This window comes from Gavialis gangeticus, unplaced genomic scaffold (assembly GCF_001723915.1).
Source record: "Gavialis gangeticus isolate Ggan-Ray unplaced genomic scaffold, GavGan_comp1, whole genome shotgun sequence".
NCBI classification, from domain to species: domain Eukaryota; kingdom Metazoa; phylum Chordata; order Crocodylia; family Gavialidae; genus Gavialis; species Gavialis gangeticus.
Genome location: NW_017729022.1, coordinates 36429228 through 36445737, shown reverse-complemented (window position 1 = coordinate 36445737; position 16510 = coordinate 36429228). Strand labels below are relative to the sequence as shown.

General features: G+C 45.7%; 1 protein-coding gene across 3 annotated transcripts in view; it reads left to right on the top strand.

Annotated features, from left to right (window-relative positions):
* Positions 1-16510, top strand: part of PPP1R12A (protein phosphatase 1 regulatory subunit 12A) — a 247779-nt gene that overhangs the window by 98622 nt on the left and 132647 nt on the right. The window lies entirely within an intron of this gene.

Sequence of the window (16510 nt, the reverse complement as noted above, 5' to 3'; positions counted from 1 at the left end):
TCAATGAGCTAAGGAGAATAGTCAGGGAAGCACTGAGGTCCCAGAGGGGAGGGCTGGGTGGGATACATATAATTGGTGGGCACCTGCGGGTCAAAAGAAATTTTGCTGGTGGGCCAGATGCAGCCTGCAGGCTGTATTTTGCCCACCCCTGGACTATACGTTAACCAGAATTCACTTCCTATGGCTAGCACATAAAGGGACACCAACTTGAGGTTATTGGGATTTTCTTGCATAGTATTCTCCAAAGTTGTTCTCTGACGGAGCCGAGTTCCTGTGCTAATTGACTGTAATACTGTATTTTCTTGCGATCCAAATTTGGGGGGTGTGTATGCTGGAATGAAGGCATGGGGATGCTAGAATGGCTGCTGCCTCCGTTTGTGGAGGAGCAGTGGAGTTTCTGCTTGGCTGAAAACTAAAGGTGTAACCATTTTGCAGTCACTTGCAAATTCAGATTGTACTGCAATCATACACAACATTTTAATTTTACAATATTTTTATCTTGAATTCAGAACTTTCCAGAGTATTCCTCTTCATAGGGCAGAAAAGTGTGCAAATTTATTAACCCTCCCATGCAGCCCTGCCATGTAGCCATTGTTTATGGGCTCCCAAAGTGTAGTTTAAAAATTTTAATGAAATACCAAGTTGCCATAGAGAGCCCACTTTCAGCTGTTTTAATGGAAACATATTAGCTGGTCTTCTGGCTGGTTGGAGAGGTTTTTTAGGTTTTTTTTAGAATATGGATTTATATGATGCCCTTGTAATTCTATGAGACTGGGTCTAGCTCCACAAAGCTAGAAGGAACTGCTAGACCTCTTTGCCTCCAAATAGCTTTGTCCTCATTCAGTGGGGAACAGGGAAAGCTATGACAAACTGCATTTCACTTCTGTTACTGTAAGGCACCCCTGCACTATTGGAATCTATAGAAGTACTTCATTTCTTTGTCTGGCACTACATGCGTTTTTGGTGCTCCTGAGGCAAGTTGGGGTTTGTAAATCAGTTCATCATTTGTATTTCATGGGTCACTGAATTGGTCTTAACAGACTTCTAAGAGTTATGTAAGCCCTGATCAGTTTAATCAAGCCATAGAGTATATTGTATTGGTTGAGGCTATAAACAAGTATGGCTATAAGCAGCTTTTTAAATCTGTCCTAATCAAAGCTATGAACAAGTATGGTTATAAAGCCAGTGTAAAAAATTGACTGGTATCATACGCAAAAGACTTACTCACTGGAGAAGCTGTAAAGATGAATGCAGAAACTGCTTAGTATAAAAATGGCACAAGAACCAAAACCGCTTAGATAAAGCAATTAGTGCAATTTCGAGTCTGTTTGGGGAATAGGCAGCAGGTATCAGATTGCACATAACCTATCCTGCCTGACATTTTTGGCTATAAAGAAAGGGACTGGGGAACTTTATCAAAAAAGCTGTCATTGTAGGGAAACAGTCACAGGAAGTACCAAATGACCTGGGATGAACTAAACTTAAAAGGCTGTGAAAATGCTAGAATTCCAGTCCTGGGGATTTTAGTGCAACCAGCAACCTGTTGCTTTCCTTGAGATCCATGTGTGGGCAAGATTTGGTTAGTCTGTTCTCTTTAATAACATCAGCATGATGTAAGTTTAGTACTGTCAAAGAGTAAAATATCAACATGCCTCAAAAACATCTACTTTATCAGCTGGAGTCCATGAATTTTAGATCACATTCTCTGAACTCCTCATAAAAAGCATCAGAATAGAATGTCATCCTTTCAAGGTCAAGGCTATCTAAAAATATTGTGTAAAATTAATTTCTATGTCCAGTTTGAAAGCTTTGCGAGAGGCCATTAGGTCTTAACTTGCCTCCTCAGCTCATTTTTAAAACCCAGATGCTTGTTCTTTGATGTACCAAGATAGATTGTGCTTGTTATTTAATGCAAAACAAGTTAAAGCATTACGCTACTAAATATTTCTTTGTTCTTCAAAATTTAGACCTGATAATATTTGGGTATTTTCCAGCTGACCATATTTGGAAGTTTTCAAACGTGGTGGATGGAAAAATAGCGAATAATCCTGAAATCCATTGGATATTACTACTCTGAGCTCTTTGGAAAGACAGTGGAAAAATAAGTCTCAAGGGGTAGTATAGATGATAATTTCTGGATTATAAAGCATATTGATAAGAGCAGTCAAGCTTGCTATGTCATTGTTCCCACCATAGATGCTTCCTAGTTGCTTGCACCAGTGAGAGAGAGCTAGGATGCCCCTTGCATAGGTACTGTTAATGCTGCACTCCCTTCTGTCTAAATTTGCATTCCTTTTGGAGGAGAATCTCCCCAGTTTCATTAGCTTCTAATGTTCCTTTCCCTTCTAACTATGTAAGGAAACATAATGCATGTATTATTGTTTTTAGTAGTTCTAGAGCAGTGGTGCTCAACCTTTTTGGCCCCTCGGGTCAAGATGAATGGTGTAGGGCTGGATTGGGCCCTGTCCAATCCCCTTAACTGCCCTGTGTGCTGGGATTGGGTCCTAGGGACCTGGCACTGCCCCAAGCACACTGGGATAGAGTCTCACAGACCCCGCACCACTCTTTCCTGCCTCCCGCAGCAGGATTGGGCCCTGGGACCCAGTGCTGCCCTCTTCCAGTCCTGCACACTGAGATTGGGCACCAAGTCTTGTGCACAGGGCCTGGGGCTACCATAGGGTCTGAAAATGTGGCAGGGGAGCTGTGGCATGGTATCATAGGCTATATGTGCTTGCTATTTAAGGCCCAAGGGATGAGATCCTGTGTTCTAGAGTAAAACCATCTTTCTTGTCATTGCTATAACTCTCTAGGGCTAACTTTATAAATCAACCCATATCTGGTCTGTATGCAGTGGGACAAGGTTTTGTGCTGATATTTAAGTCCAACTCTGAATGATGGATACTAGCAACAGCAGAGCACTGGTATGGTCTGTAAAAGACACAGGACACAGTAAATTTTAGCTTATTTATCAGACCGAATTTGTTTACTAATGTCTTATACAATCACAAGAAACGTGACTGTAGGCTGTTCAGCTGTAGTTTTGCTTTTGGAAGTTTTTTCTATATAAAACATGCGAGTTTAGTATCATGCATCTGTCATGACTGCCATCTCAGTCCCTTATCAGCTCCTTCAGAATGTATATATTTATAAAATACTGTGAAGTTCCTAATCCTCCAGGCAGCAGAAGTCTAGGCATGACCCATACACTAAGTTTTACTAAATCACAATACTCAATGGCCTGATTTAAAAAAAAAAACAAATATGTGCCTGAGTATTTTTATAAATATCTTGTCATGACTGCACATTAAGCATATGACTGCATATTAAGTATCCAGATGAGTAATAAAGAGATTGCATAAGGAATCCTGATGTGTGCACACTTCTGATAGTTGGGTCTAACAGCTTGTGCGTGTGAACTACTCCTTTATCACAACTGGGATCAACTCTGAAGCACTACAACTTCAGCTACACTCCTGTATTTAGCTGACACATTTAACCATTCTAGTATTGTAACTTGACTTTGACTGCTGTTTGACTCCTCTTGGGTCCCTATTCTTAACTTAGGTTCTGACACTCCCCCTCACCCCCCATCAGTCTAGTGTGTCTGGAAGGATGCCTGAGTTGAGCTGGTTGCAGAGAGCAGGAAGTGCTAAGCACAGACTAAAGAGACTGCAGATCCTGTGGTTGATCTGGTTGCATAAGTGACATGCAGGCTGGGAAGATGTTGTGTGATCTGTTCTACCCTCAGCACCACAGCAGAAAAATATATTCTTAAATAACAGAGAGCATCCTTTGGGATTCTGGCTTTTGTTAGTCAGAGGACAATAGAAGAGAATGGGGATCTTTCTTCTTCCTAGCTGGACCAGAGAGCACACCTGCTCCCTCTTGTGTTCAGATTATAGTCAGCATACTGCTTTAAACTCCGGCTACTTTGGGCTGACTCAGAGCAGGTGAGGCCAGAATTGGCCAGAAGAAATAATGGAGGAAGAGGGTTGGGCCAAGAAATAGTATGTGGTCCCTTTTTTCCTTTCAGTTCTCCCTCTGGCCTTCCATTCCACATACCCAGTGCCCTGCCTTGTATCCAGACTTTGTGCATATATCGCAGTTCAAGGCCTTGATCCTGCCTTGGGCCTCTAGTACAGACAACTAAATTGGCTTACCTTCCTTGTTTCCTACTTGTGCAAGCCTCCAACCTGCTTTTTTGTAGGTGTCATGGAAAGGCTGACATGCAACTCTTCAGCAGCAACCTTTCCACAGCCCCACTGCCTTGTCTATTTGTGTCCAAATCTCATAAGCATATAGAAAGTTTTGCTGAGCAGTTGATCAAGCCATAGTGCACTTTTTGTACAAAATGAGGTTCTGCAGAAATGCTAACATTTATGAAGGTAAATTGTGGGATGGTGGTAATATTTCAGTTTTTTATATGACAGGATAGGCTCAGAACTGGAATAAGAATCTGAATTTTTGAGCAAGTTTCTTTTAAAGCGCACTTTTTGGAGCTTTTAGACATAAAAAAACCAAATATCTAACCAGTGCTATCTTTGCAGATGAGACCTGTCAGATTGCTTTTAACTTTTTTGCTATGCAGTACAAATCCTATTATTATAAGGATCATTAGTCATAAATATGGAAAGAATGTAAACATTTCTTCTTTTCCTCAGGTTCTTTTTATGTACAGACTTGTATTCTCTGACTTTGCTTGTTAGTAATATTGAGGTGTTTCTTTCCTGAATATTTCTGCTGTACAAAATCTGTACACATGACAAAACCAAATAACTCGGTACGCTGTTGTAGCTATAATGTGAATATATTCAGGAGCATAATGAATATAAGGGCTTATGCTGAAATGAATGATCTGGCTGGTGAGTGCCCCTCTCCTCAGGATTCTGATTGTGGAGGCCTCAAAGTTTGGAGGACGATAATTGTGAGGACTGGGGAATGAGTGAAATTTCAGTTTTTTCTTCCTTTCGAAGTAATAACTGTTACTTCTGATACTGTTTGTTGTATGAGAGGCATGTACAGGAGCCCAACTTAAATTTTCTTCTGTAAGATTTATTTTCACTTCTTTAATCTTGAAGCCTAGTGCAGTTTGTAGTTTTACACACTTCAAAGAAAGGTAATTTCTTTGATTGCATGTATCATTTTTCATTCTGAGTGCACATGTCCCCACATCTTAAAGATCAAAGGCTGCTTTAGCAGTATCTGTGTACAGTCCACCTCTGCAATGACTTGTTTTCTGAGGTCATAAAAGGCAATGTGCATTTACTGTTCTTCAGTACCTTTGCACCTCCTTGGCTGGAGGCAGAGCACCTTTCCTGTTGAGTATGGTCATCTTCTCTGTTTTAAGAACTCTGAAGCCGTTGTTTCCAGATTAATTTTTCTCATGGTACTCAAAGGTCCTCTTTGCACTTGCAAGTAAAGGCACAATTGGATCTAATGTATGATCTGTATAATTGCACCTCCTGCCATGCCACGCATTCATGTCAGAGGGACAATTACGGGACTGCATGTTAGATCCAATTGTCCCTTATTGCCAGTGTAGAGGGAACGCAATCCTGGGCTCCCCCTGCACTGGAAAGAAGCAGCTCCCTGGCTGAAAGTCCCTTTTGCTGAGAGGCCTCCTGACCATGGGGACCCCATGCAGCTGGGATTGAGAGTCCCACAGCTGATTGGGCTCTTAGTCCCAGCTGCACCTTGCACACAGGCAGGACTAAAAGTCCCCACAACTGATGCAGTCGGGGCCAAGGCACAATGGGGCACTGCTGGGGCTAAGAGCCCTGTCAGTTAAGGGGACTCTGTCCCAGCTGCACAACCAGGACTGGGAACCACATCTGGGTGGGGTGTTTCACACACCCCTGAGCCTTGGGGATCCCAGCAGCCGTGATCCCTAGGGCTCAGAGGTTTTATGCTGAGCACAGCGTACCCTTACAGCTGGGAGCCCTGTCAGCTGACAGGGCTCCTGGCCACAGGGCAGACCCTGCTACACATGCAAATTAAAGCTCTGTAGCAACCAGCTGTAAGGTTAGCACATGTTTTCTTGATCTAACTTTATAGCTAGTTGGAGCTTTTTATTGTGTTATAGCTACTTTGCATGTGTAGCTGGTCTCAAGATAATTGTGCAATTAACCAGTAAATTGCACAATACCTGTAATGTGTAGAGGGGACCCAAAAATACCATTTTTAACTCCCTTTCTATTTTGGGGTTCATCACATAACTGACTTTATACCTTCATTTTCTTCTTAATTTTGTTTTGTATCACGCTGCCTCTCTTCCCAAGGTTCTTTGCTTTTTGAAGTGTGAGGACAAAAGCAGAAGTGCTATGTGATCACGATGGTGGACTTGTTAGTGGTTAGAGCTCATTCCACTGAAGCAGGGTTGAGCAACTTTTTCCAGCAAGTGCTGGAGCTTGTGACCCAGCTGTTGCCGTGGGGCTGTACGTCTTTGTTTCCCCCTACCCTGCTCTGAGTAGCTAGTTTCTAGACACCCGATTTCCTCTGCAGCAAGGACTAGCGCAGATGCTGAGGAGCAGTATACTTTGCGGTGGGGGAGAGGGCCAAGGAGGGGATGGATGGTATGACATAAGTCCATGAGACAGATCCCCTGTGCTGGATCAGATCTCTTTGCAGCCTTGATCTGGTCCTTAGGCCGTAGGTTGCTAAAGCCTGCACTAGAAGGCAGGCAACTTCAGTATAAAAACAGTAATAAAAATATGTCAGTACTAGACATCTGTGTGTTCTTCATGAGCCATGTTAGGTTAAAACTATTTTATGAATATTTTAAAACTGTTGGGATTTATTTATGTATTTTCTCTCTATGACATGGTACCTTAAAGAGACTGGTAACTATGACTTTGTATAGTATCTTGGGCTGTCATAGGGCCAGAATTAAATACCGGGTTATATTGTGGAAATCAGCATAGTCTGTCATCTTTTCATTTGTATGATTACAAGATAACCAACTTGAAAAGTAGGAATTTTTTTAAAGATAAACTGTCACTGGCCGGGGCTAAATTTTTCCTTTTCCTGATCCTTGCGAAGGACTAAATGTGTGTGAAGAAAGTTCCATGTTTTGTTTTGAGAGAAGGATACTTCTCTAATTGCAGCTGTTCAAAACTATTTAGGAATAGTAGAGAAATCCTGGGCAGGTGAGTATGCAGCCAGAAGCCAGATGAAGTGGTCAGCAGAACACAACAAATAACTAAGATAGATTTGCAGTGTATAACAGAGGTGTCTGTTGAAAACAGTATATAACTCTTGGTATACATCATGATAAGAGTATCAGTTGCATTGTTAGGCTCAATTTTAAGTGTGCACACAAATGCAAACTGCAGCTTCTAGTTATAAGCATACCCTATTTACAAAATAGGGTAAATGTGGGTTCATATTCATGCATGCTGTACCTACAGCTTATGTTTTGTATGTATACTTTCTTCATATAGGTAGAGAATGCTGAAACAATGATTTGATTCAGTATTTATATTGAATTTTATATTGAACTTTTATAAAATATTTGCAGAACAGTATAATCTTTATCTGCCTTAAAATTACTGTGTGAAACTTTTTGAGGACCTGAGTTTAAAGCATTTAGCTAATAGTTTACAAACTTATCTTTTGTATTTACAATTTAAAATTTGTTAGCCTGCCCACAGTTAAGTTTACTATTACTTGTAAGGGAATAGCTGATACTGTTGAGCTGAGTTACCACATTGCCATCTATGGGCCATTGAGAGAAACTACTTTACTGTGTTTGAGAAGCAGTATTCTTCTTTTTCCTGAGCTTTAGTAAACAAAAGCAAAGAGGGAAACTCCATTTAAGGTAGTGTAAAACATGTTTACGTTCTAATTTCTGTACTTTATAATAGGGGGAGGCGTATTTTACTTTCAGTATATCTATCTTATCTGACGTGCTGTCAGTTATGAAATAAAATGCTTTACTTAAATTGACTCATTTCTTTTTCTGACGCGCACCTTTCCTTTATATTTGACTGTGGAAATGCAACCATGGTAACTAGTTTGGTCCTCTTTGAAATGTAATTAAAAATGGCTTGCAAGTATGGTACTTTGTCTTCCATAGCCAATCTCATGTGAGAGACAGACTTGTTTGGGTGTACTGACAGCGGTCCCCAATTCCGCATCATGGTCATATTTTTTTTTTTTTCATTGGCAAAACCAGTTGTCAGTTAAAAACACTTCAGTTTCGTATGCATGCAGATCATATTTAAACTGTAACCTTGAGCAGTTCAAACATAAGCCTTTGGGAAGATTTTTCTTTCAAAATTTCTTCTCTCAGTAATTGGAACTTTCCATTTTGCTTGATAGAAAAAGATACGCCACTGAACATGCACATACATGCTTAATTTTGCATGTGCAAGTGAACTCACAGGGATTACTCAGGTTCAGAAACTACTTGTGCATAAGTGTTCATAGTATTAGTACTTTGACATGTTGTAGAAGAGAGTAACATGCAAAAGTGAGTACTTTATCTGACTAATGGGTTTCTCATACACAGAGGAAATGCAGTATAAACATTTTATTTAGGTAAGTTATTGTCACAGAAAGATAAATTGATAAATAGGCTCTATTTGTAAACAAAGCAAAGAGAAATACATTAAATATTAGCACTTTTAAAAGAGGGATTTAGAAATAGTTTCTGCTGACGTAACAGAAATCAAACAAACACAAGAAGGTAACTATTAGAATTTATATTAAAAGAAATTCAGATACTGCTGTAATTGAATTAACCAGATAGGGAGACGCATGCAGAAACAGCTAAACAAGTGATATGATATTAATTGGATCAGGTCCTGAAGGCAGTCAAAGCATCATGATGAATCGCCAGGAGAGCTGTTAATGATGGGGCTTCTCCACTGAGACATTCCTGATCTGAAGTGTTAACTGATTGTCAGTGGCACAGAATGCATAAACCTGATGTAGCAATCTGCTGTACTGTTAACTCAATTGAAGTCAGATTCATATGCTGAGAGAATTTACAGTTTATTATACTGCTTACTACATTGTTTTAATAGGAGTGTCACTTGCAAATCAAGGGAAGTGATTCTTCCACTTTATTCAGCATTGGTGAGGCCTCATCTGGAGTACTGTGTCAAACCATTGGCTTCATGCTTCAAGAAGGAGGTGGACAGATTGGAAAGAGTCCAGCACAGAGTGGTGATGACCATGATTACTGGCCTGAGAAGCAAGACTTATGAGGAAAGCCTGAAAGAACCAGGGCTGTTTAGCCTGGAAAATGGAAGACCGAAGCGGGATTTGATGTCTTGAATACCTAAAGGGCGGTTTTTATAGTGTGGCTAGAGATGGTCTTTCCTCTGTGGTCATAGAGAATGGGACTAAAAGCAATGGAATCAAGCTGCAGCAGAAAAAATGTAGGTTGGGGAGTAGGAGGAACTTTCTGACTATGAAGGTGGTCAAGCACTAGAAGAGGCTACCTAAAGATGTTTGGAATCTCCATCCTTGGAAATTTTCAAGAGGAGGTTGGACAGTTGCATGCCTGTGGGGTTATAGTTGGGGACAACCCTGCCTGGCTGGCCTAAATGACCTTGTGTGAGGTCCCTTTTAGTCCTACTTTTCTATGATCCTATGATAATATTTTTTGTAAAGTATATAGAAGTTTCATGGATATATTATAATATGTTATTGACTTAAGCTCTTGTTCTTTCTGGGCTGATTTTATTATTAGACCAGTGCAATCTAATCTCTCTGCAGAATTATAAGTCATTTGAGCGCTCGGGAAAACATTTTGAAAACTCCTGCATATAGCCGCTGAGTTCAGGAAGAAATGTGATAGTCTTTTAGTTTATTTACAAATAGATTTTCATGATCTCATTGCTGTAGTATTGGGAGACCTCAGATACATTATTTGCTGTGAATTATTTAGCATTTTGAATGATATTATATATAAGGTCCTCTAGGAGGAAAAGCAACCTGATGTGGGAGGGTTGGACTGAGTCAGTACTTTGTTATAGTAGTTGTCATTGTCATCCTCCTCCTCCTTGCCTGAACTGAGTAGAAGCCATAGGGGTGGACCCTGCAGGGGTGCACACTGTGCTCTGTGTGAGTATGATCAGACCCAGGAGCAGCACTAGGGACCAGATGATGGGGCTCTGGACATGTTTGACACCCCTCATACAAACTTTCACCAAAGCTCACCTAGTATGTCTGTGCTACAGTAATCAGAACAGTGGTTCTCAAACTTTTTGGACTTGAGGCACTTCTTTCTGGATTTGAGGCACCTCTCAGTAACTTCTGTGAACTGAGTGGCGTCTGATTTCAACAACTAATTGATATCTTATAGTGCTTACCTCCTTGCAGTGGGAGTGGGGGATCAATCAGGTGGGGGCAAGTCTGAGATTGCAGTTATTTACTTAGCTTATTTGTATGTTTCCTTGCACTTTGCTTATCTCATCATACTTCGCAGCAGCCTTCAAAGGATCTGGTGGTTCCCTAGAGAGTCACTGGATTAGAATTTAAATGGAGCTCTAAACTAGCTGTGTTGCTAGCAGTAGAGCAGTGGCAGTGTAGAGCTCAATGTGGGCGAACTGCCGAAGGAGTCATTAGGCTTAACTGGGTGGGTTTTCCACCACCAGCTGCAGGCAAATGGTGCGAGGTGCGGCAGCGGCAGTGGTGCAGTGGTGGTGGTCGCTGCCGCATGTGTTCTCCCCCCCGGCAAGCGGTGCGGGGTGCGACAGCAGTAGAAAAGCTGCACAGAATGTGGGGTGTTGTGGTGGCTGCATGTGAGCCCCCCTTCCCCTTAGCCAGATGTGAGAGCCTCAGAGGGGCATTGCTGCCCTTACCCCTTCTCTGGGCAAGTGGCGCAGGGACGGTGGTGCAGTGGTGGTAGCAGCTGCTGTGTGTGAGCAGAGATGTGGTGCACCGTTTGCTCAGAGCAGGGCTGGTGGGACAAGGGCAGCAGTGCCCTTCTGCGAGCTGCACACGCCCGCCTGGCCAGGAGTGGGGGCTCACATGTGGTGGCCACTACCATACCGCTGCGTCCCATGCCATACCACTGTCCCATGCAGTTTTCCTGCTGCTGGCCAGTGGCATGAGGTGTGGCAGCAGCGGTGCAGTGGTGGTGGTGGCTGTCACATGCGAACTCTCCCTGCCCCCTGGCTGGGTGGCACATGTGACCTGCAGAGTGGCACCACTGCCTTCACCCCCCACCCCCAGGAGCATGCACAGAGATGCACTCCTCCTCCCTATTCTCAATCTATACCCTCCCAACCCCTTCCTTCCCCCCCATCCCCCCCTCACACCTACCTGCTGGGGTGTATGTGTTTGTGTGCATGTTTGCCTGTGCCTGCGTGTGTGGGACTGGGGGGTTGTTGTGGGGGGAGTAAGGGGCATGAGCAGGACTAGGGAGGCTGTTAGGAGCGGGGGCAGGGGGAGTGAGCAGCATTAGCAGGGCTGGCGGGGGCCTGTGGGAAGCCTTTAATTTTTATCACGGATTTTGGGTTTTTTATCAGAGAATTTGCAACTTTTAAATTTTTTTTAAATCGGGGAAAACCAGGATCTCCGTTGAGTTCTTAGGCTATGGGTACTGGTCCCACTCACCCCTCCTCTCCCTCCTTTTCTCCCCGCTTCTCTCTCTCTCCCTCCCTCTTTCCCTCCTGCCTGCCCTCTGCCTTCCAATTCCTGCTGAGGCATCGTATGGCTTCCTTTCCTCCCTTCCATGCCAGACTGCTCCTACCCGGAGCTAAAGGTTAACTGGTAAGCTAACCAGCTATCACTGTACTTACCGGTTTAACAATGAATCATTTAACCCAGGGGTCAGCAAGCTTTTTGGGCAGAGTGCCAAAAACACCTGCAACCTTGACTTGTAAGACATTGGCATACCAGGGCCAGATGGCAGAGGAGCTGTGAAGGGCCCGATCCTTTTTGTGGCATCTGCTCCAAAGTGTGTGCGCCATGCAAAAATGCCTTCATGTGCCACACTCTGGCACCCATGTCGGGGGTTGCTTACCCCTGGTTCAACCTGTCACATCCATGCACTGTAGTAGAGACATGCTCAGTCTTGTACCTGCGTATGTAAATTTAGCCTCCCATCTAGTGAATATCCAGTAGATCTTTTGATCAGGTTTGACCAGGTGTTAAAGCCATATTTTCTTATGAAGCGCTTGTAAAGATTTTTAGTAGATGATTATTTGAATTAAGTTTTTTGTATACTATGTAGTTAACTTATGAAACTCATTGTCACAGGAGGTTATATCATATGACCTAGTGTTTCAAAATGGGAGTAAACACAAACATGGAGGACAGATCCATAGGGAGATATTAAATAGAACATTGTGAAATACCTTAACCAATGATTATTGATGCTATTGAGGATATGACAGGGACCTTTTTATACATGGCCCGTATACATACTCTTGTCTGTGCCATTTGCTACTTGCCACTTTGGGAAGCAAGGCAATGGGGTAGAGGGTTTGCGATACCTCTGTCAGCATAAGAGGATCCTGCAGTTATCTGTTCTGACCAGTGGGAATCCCCTTTCTGGCATTAGCATAAGTCAGATCCAGGTAGAAGAGATCTGTGTACAGGCCTTATCTTGGGCCGTGTCACTGGTTCTCAACTGGGGTGTACTGACATCCCCCTCAGGGATGCCACGAGGCAAGTGAGGCTGCTGTGGGGACAGCCACCAGGTAAAAGTACTCTGGGCATTCCTCCTCCCTTAGGACTCTGATTAATTCTTAAGTGGGCAGGAGTTGACTGGTGCTGTAGCTCTTTCCAGTCCACATCCCCCAAACCCTCCTCTTCCTCCCAGAATCAGAGGCATGTGGGACATGCTACCCATGTGTTTCTGTTTCTAGGAGGAGCTTGGGGAGAGCTAAGGGGATGGACAGAGAAGGGATACACAGCTGAGGCAGCTCCTGTTTGCTTTAGGATGATCAGAGCCCTAGTGCAATGGTACCATGCACATATGCTACAGCCCTTCCTGGTCTGGCTGTGCAGCAGGCATATGGTTTACTTTTACTTGGAGGTAGCAATACTTGGTTGAGAAGCACTGAATTAAATATGAGGAAGCACCAGCAGTGGTTCTCACCCAGGAGTGCTGACACATTCAAAAATGTGATGGAGGAGCTGACCCTGAAATGGTTGAGAACCACTAGGTCCAGGGTAGGCACAGTTTTTTTTTTTTTGGCTGGAGAGTCCAAAAAAACTACAGCGTCTACCTTGGAATGTGCTGGAGTGCTGGCATGCCAGAAAAACAAATTGAGGGGGGTAAGGGGGTACATTGCAGGATGCACTGCATGTTAATATATTTAATAATCATAAATGTAGCCTTTGTTGTATGTTCCTTTTTTGTTAAGCATGTTGAAGGGAGAGAGAGAAAAAAGAAAAATAAAGAGGAAAAAGAGAGAGAGAGAACCAGACACATACACACGCACACAGAGAACCACATGTGCAGAAACACAGAGAACCAGAACACACCCAGAACAGCCACATGTACACACATATCCAGAACCAGACATATGTGCACACACAGACGCACAGGACCAGATGCGTGGGCACATGGAGCCAGGCTACTGGGGCACCGGACAAAGTCTGACCCAACAATGCCTTGGGCCCTCCAGCGCCCCAGTGCTTCCTCGGGGAGCCAGGCCCTGGGCTGCAGCGTGGCCGGCCTGGAGCTTGCCCCATCAGCCCAACCACCCACCCACTCCACACAGCTAAGTCTCTAAGGTAGCAGGACCATACAGGGCATCTAAACCGTTATCCCCTGAGAGGTTGGGAGACCACACAATGGCGCATCCCCACCACAGTCCCTCCACCCTGGTGCCAAGGCAGCAGGTGTAGGGGGGCATCAAGGAGTGTTTTCCCCCAGGAAAGCAAACCAGACTGGCTCTGGACTGACAGCACTGGCTATGTGTAACACCCCACTGGGTCCAGGGCAGTGCTCTGGGGTCAGGCCAGCACAGCAGGGGAGGGGAGAGCTGGGCTGGAGCTGGGGGAGTTTGTCCTTGTACCCTGAAGGGACTGAGGCAGTAAGCCAGAGTCTTCTCAAGGGCTCCTGGGCCATGACCCCTCCCCCCACAACCCTGGCCCCAGGGAACAAATCACACCTTCACTCTAAGCTGCAATGCACAGAGGCACGGGGGAGCAGGGGACTTGTCCACGGCCATGCAGGATGGCAGTGGCAGAGCTGGGGCCACTGGTCTGGGGTCCCAGTAGGAAACTGGTACAGCCCCAGGCTTCATCGTCTCGTGAGCAGTAGCCACGTGGCTCTGCTCTGCATCTCCGAGAGCTCAGGTCTGGAGGAGTGAAGCTCATTTCTTCCAAAGACTGTGCCCAGAGGCGAGATCACCTCAGATCCAGCTCCCAGCACTGCCTGGTTCTCTGGAGGGGCCGGATCTGGATCTCTGGAGTGCCCAAGCTGCTCAAAACCTTAAAGCTGTTCCCCTGTCCCAGCCTCACAGCTGTGAGGCCACAGGCTCTGGGACTGGAACCAACCAAATAAGCTCTGGGCTCCAGGCAGCTGCAGACAGGAGGCTGCAGACAGCTGCCCCAGGCTCTGGGATCAGCTCTGTGCCAGTGCATGCACACATGACTTGGAGCAGGCAGTAGGGGAGGGGCCTGAGGTAGCGCAGCCCCAATCTCTCACCTGCTCCCAGTATAGAGCTGATGACTGAGCTCTGGAGCCTGGCGCAGCTGTTTGTAGCCAGCCTGGGTTCTGGGCAGCTGCAGTAAGCAGCGGGCAGGCTGCAAACAGCTGCGCTGGGCTCCGGACATCAACTCCATGCTGGCAGCAGCTGTACGCACGCCTCGGAGTGGACAGCAAGAGGGCTGCACTGCCTCAGAGCCAGGCCCTATATCCCCACTGTCTGCTCCAAGGTGCACACACAGTCGCTGCCAGCATGGAGCTGATGCTGGAGCTGACACCGCCAGCATGGAGCTGGTTACAAACAGCTGTGCCAGGCTTCGGAGCCCAGTCATCAGCTCTGTGCTGGGAGCAGGGGAGAGACTGGGGATGTGCTGCCTCAGGCCCCACACCCCCACCATCCGCTCTGAGGCACGCATCACTACAGAGCTGATACCGGAGCCCGTCGCAGCTGTTTGCAGTCTCTTGGCTGCAGCCAGCCCTGGCTGTGGGTAGCTGTTGCCAATCATGGAGCCCGGCCTGCTTGCAGCAGGGCTTGCAGCTTCCCAGCCACCTGCTGGGCACAGCCTGGGCTCCATGGCTGGCAGTAGCTACCCAGAGCCAGGGCTGGCGGTGGTGTGCTGAGCAAAATGGTTTCGCGTGACGTGCTTGGCACGCATGCCAGGGGTTGCTGATCCCTGCACTAGGTAGACTATTGTCTGACTTGGTGGGCTCTACCTTTTTGCCCAGCATGCCGGATGGGCAGTACTTGGTCTGCCCACAGGCTGGATCCAGCTTGTTGTCCCGATCTGTTGCTCAGGGCAGACTCAGTGGGCTGCCATCTGGCCACATGGAGGGAGAAGGTGGGCCCAGCCTCAAGCTGACTCTGTAGGGAAAGGGGCTTGACTGCTCCAACCTGGCCCCAACGGAGGGAGAGAGGGTATGACCGAGCCATTGGTGATGCGTAGGGGGTGCACATGCACTCCTTGCAAAAAGTGCTGCTGGTGGTGCTTGTGGGCGGTCGCCGCTCTCCACCTGCCCTGTCGCTGCCGACACTGCTGGTGGTGTCTGCAGGTGGTCCCCGATTGCTGTTGGGTGCTGCCGCTGGCATCTGCGGGTGGTGGCTGCCCCCCCCCCCCCCAACACTGCTGTGGCTGCCTCAGGGAGCTTACTGCCACCACGCTTCTGCTGGTAACACTGCCGCCACCACCACCTGCAGGAGGTCCTTTCCCCTCTGGTGCCCTCCGCCCCAGCCTCCAGGGGCACATGGCGTTTGTGTATTTAGCCCTGTAGGTAGAAGGGGATGGATGCAGCTTGGCCCCAATTTGGCCATGAGTAAGGAAGGGGGCGTGGCCCAGCTCTGACCCACCATGTGGAGCTTGGGGTTTGGGAATTTGGCAGTGGGAGAGGGTGATCACATTAATTGCCACCACTCCAGGGCCACGGAATTTCCTGACCCATTGGCCAGATGCCATCGCTATGCAGGATGCATTTGGCCCACTGGCTAGAGGTTGAGCATCCCTGGTCTAACCCAGCATGGCACTTCTTTATGTAATGTTTTGAGATGAATTCTATGGCTTGCTTATAACTGCATATTTAACTTGTGGTTCTATCAGTAATACTAATTGTTTGTTTGCTTGGTAATCTTCTTTTAATCAAGTAAAGGGTACATATGTAAACATTTTATAAATGGGGACCAGAGATTCTTGTTAGAATAGAAACTAATCCTAGAATTATGCATTCAAACAGTTGAGGCTCATCAAAAAACCTCATAGTCCAGTGATTAGAGTATTATGCTGGGAAGTATGGAGTGTGGGTTTTAAATTAAGCAAATGAGGGATTAAAAAGGGTGTCTCGCACATCCCAAGTAGTTGTCCTAACCTCTTTATTCATAAATTTGAAGAGGTGGTTGTTGCA